At 42.2% G+C, this 12,177-nt stretch overlaps 1 long non-coding RNA gene across 1 annotated transcript; it reads left to right on the top strand.

Moving 5' to 3' along the window:
• The first annotated feature begins 1,417 nt into the window (after nucleotides 1–1,417).
• Nucleotides 1,418–3,357, top strand: LOC308320036. The gene is made up of 3 exons (XR_013964515.1): nucleotides 1,418–1,768; nucleotides 2,092–2,194; nucleotides 3,187–3,357. It is a non-coding gene; the product is annotated as an uncharacterized lncRNA (long non-coding RNA).
• The last annotated feature ends 8,820 nt before the right edge of the window (nucleotides 3,358–12,177 follow it).

The following is a 12,177-nucleotide window of genomic DNA, read 5'->3' on the forward strand; positions in this document are numbered from 1 at the left end:
TTAGTTGGGAGGAGGAGGGGGATTCCCCCCCCCAAAAGGTAAATAGAGGCGAGAAGAGACTGTCTTCTTTGTAAAAGGTAAACAATGGATGATGGAATGGATTTTATTTAGGTTTTGCTGTCTTTTTCAAAAGGTTAATTTGTTATGCTCCTCGTCCGCAGTCTCGGATCTTGACCTGTGGCCGCGAACACGGGCCGTTCAAACTCAAGTCGGCTGCGTTATCCAACAGACCAACGAGGATACGAAATGCAAAGGATTTTGTGTACATTTGTAGGGGACGGGGGGGTTTCGTCCCCTCCCAACGTCACATTGGTCCCCCCCCTTTATCCCCCCTGGCTTCAAAGTTATCTTAGGAGTAATACTTTTGAAATCCTGCGTTCATAAACGCGATATATATTTTGAAGCATATATATTTGATTCACCCCTGTGAAAATCCCAAAATGGTTTGGCCCGTTCTACAGTTGTCGGAAGTTTGGGAGTTGTTACACCGCCATCAGTGACCCAATGTGCTTTGCACTCTGATGATTCCGGAACAGGATTCAATAGGTCGCCACTTTTGGTGTCACGCACCACTTTTGGTAAGACGTGTATCAGTAGATATGAATGGATCAGCGTTTATCCTTTTCGTGTCAAGGACCCCCGAATGGACACGTATTAGCCCGCGGACCCCCCCTTCCCATTTGAAGAGAAGAGAAGGACCCCCATAAGAGAAGATTTATACAGCTCAGTGATTCTCAACCGGTTTAATTTCAAGGACCCGCAGTTTGACATGCTTAATCAGGCTTTCATTTCGTCTGCGCGAAAAATGACAGACTATTTTAATGCCAATGCCATTTTTAGCTGTGGGACTCCAATTGATAATGTAAAATCAATGTTAATTTAAAAAACTGAGAGTGACATGCCACAAGGGTCCATTTGGTTCCAAACTATAATACTATATCATGTAGCTGTACCTCCTGGAACTCGCTCAAGGACCTCTGGGGGTCCCCGGACCCCACTTTGTGAATTATATTATTATTATATTACACCATTTTGGGATTTATGGGGAAAGGAGGAGATCGATGCCGCTAATGAAAGCACAACACCAGGTAAGCTGCAGCCAGGTTTTCTTTCCTCTCGAGTTGCATGGGTTTAACACTAACTACAACCTCCTCCTGAAAACTTCCCTGGTGTTGTACATTTTATATACTGTAGTGTGGTGGATAGACACACACTGAACAGTTATTAATTACATTTATAATTCACTGCGTTCCTGCCCATGTTATATATGGTTGTTCGGTTGTTCCTCTCACTTTAATGCAAGGCATAGTGTGTTACCTTAGGAGCAAAGAAACACACCTCCGAGGTGTTGACGTAGTGACAAGTTGACGTTTTATCTATGCCAAGTTTTGTGTTGTCTCTCTCTTCTTCTAAAATAAACGGAGTGCCACCATCGTTGGCTTTTCCAATACGAGAATAAATCTCTCTTTTCTCTCTGCCTACACCGGCACTCCTACATTGGTGACCCCGATACTCTTGGACGTTTCCAGAGTTTTATTATATACTGGACATGTCAGCCTCGCTCAAATTGCCCGACTTTTGGGAACAGAATTCCAGCGCATGGTTCGCACAGGCGGAGGCTCAATTCGCCATCAAAGAGATCACAGTTGATGAAACAAAGTTTTGATAGGCTAACTTACAGATCAGATGGTCAGTGAGTTTTGACCTGTTCGAGGCACTGCTGATAATGTGGTTAAACTTTTTCCTAAGGAGGAGGAATCACAGCCAGGTAATTCATAATAATAATAATAATAATAACTGTGCCAAAACGCAGTTTTGTATGTACATTGAGTCACTGGAACAACCTCTGTGTCAGTCAGCGCAGTATTTTTATGTTATTTATTTAGGTAGGAACCAAAGTTCGCTTTTTAGATCGCTCGTTTCTTACAAGACTTACATTCGTGTAACATTGGTGTGCGACCCGCATATGGGTACCTGTTTTGGGAAACTAAGGAATAGGGTTTGGGAAGCTCGCTGACTTTAATGGAACATTCTCCAAAGACCCCACCTATTTGATTTGTGAATTCTCTTTTCTTCTCGTCACCACGTCAGGCGTTCACTCATGCTCGGAGAACATTTGTCTGAATGGAGGAACTTGTTTCAAGACGGGCAGCATCCAGTCAAGCGGCTGTGCGCGGAGACCGCTGTGAAACAGGTACAGTACGCACTGAGAGTAGCTCCCACAGAGCACGTTCTCTCCATGATTCACACACGCATCATTCCAGCTCTTATATCTGTCTTGACTATTGCAAATGCCTTGTTCAACTGCAATGCCTCAGCTTTAGTAGTCTGTTCTGCTCTGGCCTGGAATGCTGCATGTGAGCTTTCTAACCTCACATACAGCAGAAACCTAAAAAAACCTTGTATGTCCATGCAATCATCCATCCATCTTCAACCGTTTATCTGGAGTTGTGTCGCGGGGGCAACCTTTCCAGAAGAGAGCTCTAGACATGGGGTCTTGGCAATTTCCCACCAATGCCTAAAATAGGGAGGTCTGGTTGAGAACCGGTCTTTCCAATGAACAAGTCAATATTAACACAAGCTTGTGACAACATTTCCTGAAAAGTAACAATTTTGGACATTACCACTGTCGCAAAATTGCTTGCTCAGGGTCGGATCTATGTCAGTCTCTGCTCTGCATGTAAAGTTTAATAGAATCTACGGTGACCGTGATAGGTATGTCACGCGAGCATGGATTATATATTTATTCATTCAACAAACTTGACCTACATGGAAGCTAAATAGCCTACAAGTTGTTAGTTTACATTAATGAAATCAATAGTGTTGTATATACACAAATATAAATGTAATGTTTATATTTACAGTATACTTTTTGACGCTGTATTCATTTGGTTTGACACAACTTTTACACACAAAAATTCAAGTTCTCTCCTGAGCAGCTCAGGTAAACATTTCAGCACTCATCACAGGAGACCCGGATTCAAAAGTGCAGCTTTAAGAATGCACGCACGCACGCACGCACGCACGCACGCACGCACGCACGCACGCACACACACACACACACACACACACACACACACTTTCCACTTTCCTTTCCTTTGTTTAAATAACTTAAGTCCATGCAGGATAACACATCGAAGAAGGTAAACTCATGAGCCACATGTCCTCCTCTCTCCCTCTCACCAGACACGGAGACATGTGACTACGGATGGCACAAGTTCCAGGGTCACTGCTACGCTACTTCCCCACCAGGAAGAGCTGGGACGCGGCCAAGAGGGAGTGTCGTGTCCACGGGGCCCACCTGACTAGCCTGCTGTCCCACGAGGAGCAACACTACGTCAACCGTACGTCCCACAAACGCTAATATGGTATCCGTTTCGCATTCGGGTTCTTGGAAACGCCCCCCAGCCACTGCGTTAGTTTGACTGAGGTTAGGTTTAGGTATGCTTTACTGAGGTTAGGTTTAGGTATAGTTTTAGGGTTAGGTTTAGGTATAGTTTTACTGAGGTTAGGGTTAGGTTTAGGTATAGTTTTACTGAGGTTAGGGTTAGGGTTATGTTTGGGTTATGTTTGGCATCATGTTATGCTTTAGCTATTGAAAAATAGCAGACCTGCAAGCGCGTAGCGCGTCACTCGGTTTGCGCGCTATGAGCTTGTAGATCTGCTATTTTTCAATATCCTGGGTACCGCCCTGGGTACCAGATTCAAAAAATGTCTTCTACATCCTGACAGATGTTTTGAGTTGACCAATATTTTGTAAAAAGAAACAATCGATTTGAAAATTTGTTTCTATTTGAGAACCTATCATCTCTTTTGCCTATATAATAAATAACATAACCCAAAATAGGGACACCAGATTGAAAGTGGTCAAAATCAGGACACACCAGCTGCATTATTGCAGATACTGATGAATACAATAAAATAAAATCACACGTGTGTGTGTATTCTTAATTATTATACATCATCATCATCATACAGTACATCATCTCATAAACAACTGAATGTATGTGATTGGTTAGCCCATTTGCTCGTCTACATATGACGTGCATTTCTCCTTTCATTGTCAATGGCCAATATGAGACGTGTGAGGACAAAAGCTGTATATAGACGCCGCTAGACTGTATATAGACGCCGCTAGACTGTATATAGACGCCGCTAGACTGTATATAGACGCCGCTAGACTGTATATAGACGGTGCTAGACTGTATATAGACGCCGCTAGACTGTATATAGACGCCGCTAGACTGTATATAGACGGTGCTAGACTGTATATAGACGCCGCTAGACTGTATATAGACGCCGCTAGACTGTATATAGACGGTGCTAGACTGTATATAGACGCCGCTAGACTGTATATAGACCGTGCTAGACTGTATATAGACGGTGCTAGACTGTATATAGACGCCGCTAGACTGTATATAGACGGTGCTAGACTGTATATAGACGCCGCTAGACTGTATATAGACGCCGCTAGACTGTATATAGACGGTGCTAGACTGTATATAGACGCCGCTAGACTGTATATAGACGCCACTAGACTGTATATAGACGCCGCTAGACTGTATATAGACGCCGCTAGACTGTATATAGACGGTGCTAGACTGTATATAGACGCCGCTAGACTGTATATAGACGCCGCTAGACTGTATATAGACGCCGCTAGACTGTATATAGACGGTGCTAGACTGTATATAGACGCCGCTAGACTGTATTTAGACGCCGCTAGACTGTATATAGACCGTGCTAGACTGTATATAGACGGTGCTAGACTGTATATAGACGGTGCTAGACTGTATATAGACGCCGCTAGACTGTATATAGACGCCGCTAGACTGTATATAGACCGTGCTAGACTGTATATAGACGCCGCTAGACTGTATATAGACGGTGCTAGACTGTATATAGACGGTGCTAGACTGTATATAGACGCCGCTAGACTGTATATAGACGCCGCTAGACTGTATATAGACGCCGCTAGACTGTATATAGACGCCGCTAGACTGTATATAGACGCTGCTAGACTGTATATAGACGCCGCTAGACTGTATATAGACCGTGCTAGACTGTATATAGACGCCGCTAGACTGTATATAGACGGTGCTAGACTGTATATAGACGGTGCTAGACTGTATATAGACGCCGCTAGACTGTATATAGACGCCGCTAGACTGTATATAGACGCCGCTAGACTGTATATAGACGCCGCTAGACTGTATATAGACGCTGCTAGACTGTATATAGACGCCGCTAGACTGTATATAGACGGTGCTAGACTGTATATAGACGCCGCTAGACTGTATATAGACGCCGCTAGACTGTATATAGACGCCGCTAGACTGTATATAGACGCCACTAGACTGTATATAGACGGTGCTAGACTGTATATAGACGGTGCTAGACTGTATATAGACGGTGCTAGACTGTATATAGACGGTGCTAGACTGTATATAGACGCCGCTAGACTGTATATAGACGCCGCTAGACTGTATATAGACGCCGCTAGACATATAAGGAATCAACAGGAAGTTAACATTTTTATAATAATATATTGTCTGAGTTATATCAATATCACATTTTTATATATGATATATAACATTACGAGGTTTAGTGATGTTGTCCGAATCAACTTTGTTTGTGTTTGTTTACATACTAAAAGTATGAATACTTTCATACTATGTCATATAATCCTAGGCTTTTGACTTTGTTCCATGTGTTCCCAAAACTTATGTTTGGCCTTGAATATTGTCCATTTGTTCTTCCTGGAGTCTCAAGCGATGTGTCAGTTTCTCCATGAGACATAATATATCCTCTATATCAACTCTAACTTTTACTCAAGTGATATGGTATTGCTACGTTTAACTTCCACCTCTGTCAAACACTTTCTCGCCACTGCACATCTGGAGTGCTCGTTTAAAGGGGCATGCAACCCTATAGGCTGATTTTTGTATTATTATATATATTTTAGTTCAGGTTAAAGACAACATCAGATTAAAAATATGTACAGTAAGAAATGCATCTGTGGCTAATCAAATAAGACCCATTGGTGTGCCAATGTGCAATCACAGACAGTAGTCGACAGTATTATAAATGCACATTGACGCACCTATACAATACATCTAACACACCCATTATTCATTTTGATTATCTGCAGCTGTGTCGCTCACGTCACAGCGTAGGCTACTACTATAAGGTCAGCCTTAGTGTTTGAGTTGGAAAAGAAACTACTAAATCAGCCTAGGGCTTCTCCCAACTTTAACTCTGAACGTGCACATGTGTGCCGGTATACCAAATGGTCCATTTGGTTTTTATAAACTCTCAGTTAAAGCTGAGTAATGTATAAATCTACAATGAGGCTTCTATTGTGTGGACCCATACATGAAAACTCTGGATTTAGCTGCTAAATAACCCAGTAAAGCAGAGAAGACCTACAGTAAAAGTAATCCCAGATTATATAGATTTGTAAAGTCAATGCTGTTGACTTTACAAATGCTAATGAAAAAGACAACAATTATTGCAACAATGCATGCATTGTCATATTTGTATGTATTATTGTTTGTTTGTTTTAATTCACTTTTTCTTTTGTCCATGGACTAAAGTCAATTTGACGAGGACCAGGACACATATGATGACATAGATACCTTGGAGAGGAATGGTATGTGACATCTTAGCTCTTCTGCTTCTTAAAATTCAACCTGCTTAACTCTTATTTTGATTGGTTTTGATCTGTTGTTGTTTTACTTACATGATAGTATTGAAATTTCAGAACAGAGATTAAAAAAATATATATACTAATTGGACCCACTTAGATTAGATACTAATGCTTAATTTACTTTGTAGCACATGTCAAGTACCAACACTAGCGGATCTACAAATGTAAAAAGATTCTCTGAAAAGTATTGTCTACAATACACTACAGTATGTTAAGCATGTAATCCGTGATCTAACTACCAACAGACCAAACAACCAACATTTAGTATTATTATAGAAGAGTCGCTGTCAGTGTTTTCAGTGTCTGGCTATATTACATCCATGTATTCTTTGAAGACAAATTCAAAAGATCATTTTAACACACATACTTTCTTTGTGCTGAGCTAAACTGCGAGGACAGTGAAATCATTTAGGAAAAAGGCTCCCAAGTCAATTGTTTAATGCTCCAAAACGTTTTAAAACACTGTTTGCCCTGTCTGAATAAAGTTTGCAGCAATAAAAAGGTGAATTGCAAGCCTTTTTCCTGAATCCTTTCAATAAATGCACTACCATGTCCCAATGAAGAGCATCATTTCAATATAGTTTCTGTTTTATGTTTTTTCATCCACAGATTCCTGGACGGACTGCAGTTCACAGCATCTGACTGGAGTAAGGACACAATATTAATTATAACGCCAGATTTTAAAACATAGGATGTAGATTTTGCAGGTGCAATAGAGCAGCAGATTGGTGTCAATTGCCAGCAAACCATGCAATGCATTATTGTGCATTTTAATGTTGTAGATCTGTGTAACTAAAATAAATGCACCAGCTAGGTTTATCTCGGACTATTTCCTGTTGAACATGCACTAGCCTGCTCATGGCCCACGTAAAGGACAATTACAGTACCCTGAATCATGAAGACAAGATGTGTATAGTGTTTAGAAGAACTGTGTGTTTGTGTACGTGAACGTGGGAGAAGGATGACTAATTCTAACGAACAGAATAACAAATAAAATATGGTATGTGTTGTTATTTACAGTTTATATCCGCTTTGCTAAAAAGCTTTTCAGAAGTGTGTTCGTTCAGGTAAAGAAAACTAGACGGACGTGTTTGAAGTATATTAAAGTGATTACGGTAACTTCACAATTTTGATCTGTTCATGGACGTTTTCTCTTTCAGGGGAGTGACGACAGTGAGGTGTATGAAATCATTGACGAGTAAGTGTAATACAGATGCAAATAATAATAACAAATATAAATGCAATCAATTAAATTACAGATAAAGAAATTGAACTTTTATCTCTTGCACTCTCGCCCACACAAAATGTGCAGGTGCCAGTAATGTGAACCTATAGGAATGGCACAGGGAGGAGATCCCAAACACTTTTTTGATCAGCAGTATCATATTATCTTCAAGGGCTTTAATTTGTCAATGTTATGACAGATGAAGGCTATTTTATTTTAATTGTATTTTTTGAGTCCCAGGGCTATTCAAAGAACTTCCCCAGACACCCGCACCGGGCCCCAACGACACCCTTTAGCTAAGTGGTTCTCAAAGTGGGGTCCAGGGACCCCCATGGCCAAATACTAATTAATTTGGGGGGTTCTTGACATGAAAACATTTGAGAACATTTGAGAACCCCTGCGAAACTGTATCTCCAAAATAGGTTTCCTATATGATTCTCTGACAAAGAACCACTTTTAGTGATATTTAGCACATTCTTTGTGATATGTTTCTCTTTCTTTCGCATTCTGAAAGAAGCCAACTGGAACTGAAGAAGGGATTCTCTGAGAAGAAGACAGAGGTGAAGACACATGGACAGCAGGAGGACAAGAGACAACAAAAGGAGAGACTGAAAGGGGAGCGTGAGTTGAGGAAGAAATTCCAGGTAGGATGTGGAAATGCCCACCTGCATGTCCATCTGTCCATGAAAAGTAAGAGAACTGTGTGACATAATAATAATAATAATAATAATAATAATAACTTTATTTGTATAGCACTTTTTAAAAACAAGTTTGTCGTGTGGTTTTGGGAGGACTCCTCCCTGAGTGGCTCCCAGGCAGTCCGCAGCAAAAGGACGAACAGTTTAAACTTTAAACACATACAGTACCTATTATATTAGCCCTATTATATTATTATTATTACTAGAGCGGTGCCCATTGGGCACTTGGAACGATGCAAGTTGGAAATGAATGCCCCACCCAGTTATTATGTCTGTGTCCCTTTTATGCCCATATGGAGTTCTTTGTCAGGCAGGCCCAAATATGGAGTCTATGCAGATGTCAGAACAAAGACTGTGATGTCAGAACAGGCCAGTTCCATATATGGAGATATATATAGACGGACTCGGCACCAGGCACTTGCACTCCCTGTGGTGGTGTGGAACGCGTATTATATGTCGAATTTGAAGTCGGTGGGGAAAACGGTTCTCGAGTTACGTGGATTACAGACGTACGTACGCACAGAGACTTAGTGCATTTATTTATACATAGATATCTCCAAGCTCTCAAAATGCCGCGATGGATTGTGAGACTGTATATTGGCTATTTAAAAATATATAAATACTTTGTTTAAAGCATATTCACTTTGGGGGTCCATGACATGCAAATGGTGGAGAACCACTGCTGCAGGATATCATCAATGTATTGTATACTCTGAGTGTACTCTGTGGACTCAAAGTCAAAAGGGTTCATTTGTAAACCCTCAGAGTTGAGTTGACAGTGCTTGTCTTTCCTGCTGCAGATCAAAGGGGAAGTGGAGGTTCTCTACGTGGCTCAGGTGCGACAGGACTGGCATGGTGGCAAACTGGACCTGAACGTGCACCAGGGAGACAGAGTGGAGATCCTCCGGGTGAAGGACAATCCGGGCGGCCGGTGGCTCGCTCGCACCCCCAATGGAGACTGTGAGTTGTTTGGGTTTGGGCCGGCCCTCGGCCCACCTCAAACCCAAAAGAAAACATTTGTCATGCTGTATTTCAAAATGTACTTTTTTCATTGCTCCGATGCGCACCAAACAAAACACTGTTCAGGTGTATGGCTTGAGGATAGGCACAACAGCGGCCACATTGGACAGTCCAGCTTGCTCCCAAAAATGCACACATAGGCCTGGGCCGCGGCTGAGCGGTCCAAGCACCTAGGCTGGTAATGCAGCCTGACGGCGTGTCGCGGGTTCGAGTCCCGAGCCTGTCGGCCTTTGCCCCATCTCTCTCCCCCTTTCCTGTCTAATTATTACTGTACCCTATCAATAAAGGCAAAAAACTCCCCAAAAAAGCACACATAGCTACTGCTGTTACACAAGCAACAGCAGTATTACAGCAGTCTTTAACACTCAAATGGCTATATAACCTATACCTTGATGATCATTGACCATCCCTCTGATCAGTGCAATATGGAACAATAGCGGTCTGAAGATCTAGTTTTTCAAGAACTTTCAGTGTTGCAAAATTTGCTGAGCTACAGGCTCAGAATGTCTCACAAATGCAAGCCGCTGTGAGCTTATAGATCGGCTAACATCATTGTTCATTGTACCGAAAAGTAAATGCTCACGGATGTTTATTAGTCTTGTCCTCTTGCAGACGGTTATATCAGCAACACCTGCGTGGATGTGGACTATGACGAGGTGAAACGTAAAGTTCTTCGAGCCAAAGGGTTGGATGCATATCCGCTACCACCACCTCCACCCGACCCCTGCCCGCCGGCTCTGCATCACCCCCGCCTACCGCCTTCACACGACCCCCGCCTACTGGCTTCACATCACCCCCGCCTACCACCCCCACAACATGACCCCCACCTACCACCCCCACATGACCTGCGTCTACCGCCCCCACAACATGACCTCCGCCTACCACCCCCACATCACCCCCGCCTACCACCCCCACATGACCTCCACCTACCGCCCCCTCCACCCGACCCCCCTCTGACTGACGACATCTACTACGATGTGGACTCGGGTGACCACATGGACAGGTGAGGGTCGTAGGCCATGTGTATTTTCGTGGCTATTATTCGATCAATCAAGCTTTTTTGTATATATTTGTTTGGCTGGAAATGGGGAGAGAGAGAGAGAGTCACGGGAGTGACACGCAGGAAAGGTCGTCGGGATCGGGACTTGCACCCACGGCATAATTACATTCACACACACGTTATAACACTGATGGCTGGAGGAAACCATGCAAGGCACCAACCTGCACATTGGGAGAAATTAGGGGTTCAGAGTCTTGCTCAAGGACACTTCGACACTTAACTTTGGGGGAGCCTGGGATCTTGTACGTACAAGATAAAATATATTCAGGGGCTCCGTAGATATGGTATATAAATAGCTATTAATTATGTACAGTATTACCTCGATTCTGTATTCTGTCTAAGTTGAGTTCTTTATTGTTTTTCTGCTATGCCGTTTCAGCAGCAGCTGGGCACAGGAAAACGGTGAGTGCTGACTGCGTCAGAATGGTTCATATTCATGATGTTTATGATAGGTGAAGACTGAGTGAATAAGACTATAGTGGTTATCTGTGTCTCTGATTTTTTCAGATTTTATGGGTCCATCAGTGCCAGTGGATTTCCCCGCGCCTCCTCATGAAATCAGGTATCTGTCCAAGTGAAGTTGAGCAGCTCAATTCAATTCAATTCAATTCAATTCAATTCAATTCAATTCAATTCAATTCAATTCAATTCAATTCAATTCACTGTCTTAAAGGTGTTTGCACACTGGTGCGTTCTGATTCTGATCAGGGTCGATTTGATTAGTTTTACGCAGCTTTCTAGTGGGGCCCAGTGGGGTGTTGGTGACAGGCTGACAGCTAGTGATAGCCTACTGCTTTCGGATCTGCAAAACGCACCAGTGTGCAACCACCTTAAGGACTGTGAGTAGAGCAGAGGCCCACTGTTCTCATTTAGCTCTCATTTGCAATTTGGAACCTATTTTAATGAATATATTGTTATTTTAACCAATCTGTATGTTAGACTGTTAATACAATATGACTTGCACATCTGCAGTGGTTGGAGGTTGTCTCCCTAGTCTCTATTACAACTAAAATAACGGATCGGTTCTTTTCGGCAAGCAACACTGTATTACAATATGGAGTTGACTCCATACTACAAAGTATAAATTAAGCTTGTGTTGTTGCCAATTTGTTACAGGATAGATCCTAAAGTGGAAATGGAGCTGAGAAAAAGGTTTAAGGTAAATATCTCTTGTTACTTAAAGCTGCTATAAGCAATAATAATATGTCAAAGTTTGAATTTCAGACTGCCGTCTGAATACAAAAGAATGTAGTCACAGAGACTACATTTTTTGGGAGCGTTCTACCCATTGCTGGCTGTCTGAATACCAACAAAAAAAATTCAAAAATTAAAATGTTGACCTTATTGCTTATAGCAGCTTTAATTTATTTACACTACGACAATGGTCATTGGGAACGCATGCCCCTCAGGTTATGCAATACTCTTTGAGCTCGTTGAGCATGTAAAGTAAATGTCACGTTGACAG

The sequence above is a fragment of the Protomyctophum bolini genome (genome assembly GCF_963924005.1).
Source record: "Protomyctophum bolini genome assembly, chromosome: 8".
In the NCBI taxonomy this organism is placed as follows: domain Eukaryota; kingdom Metazoa; phylum Chordata; class Actinopteri; order Myctophiformes; family Myctophidae; genus Protomyctophum; species Protomyctophum bolini.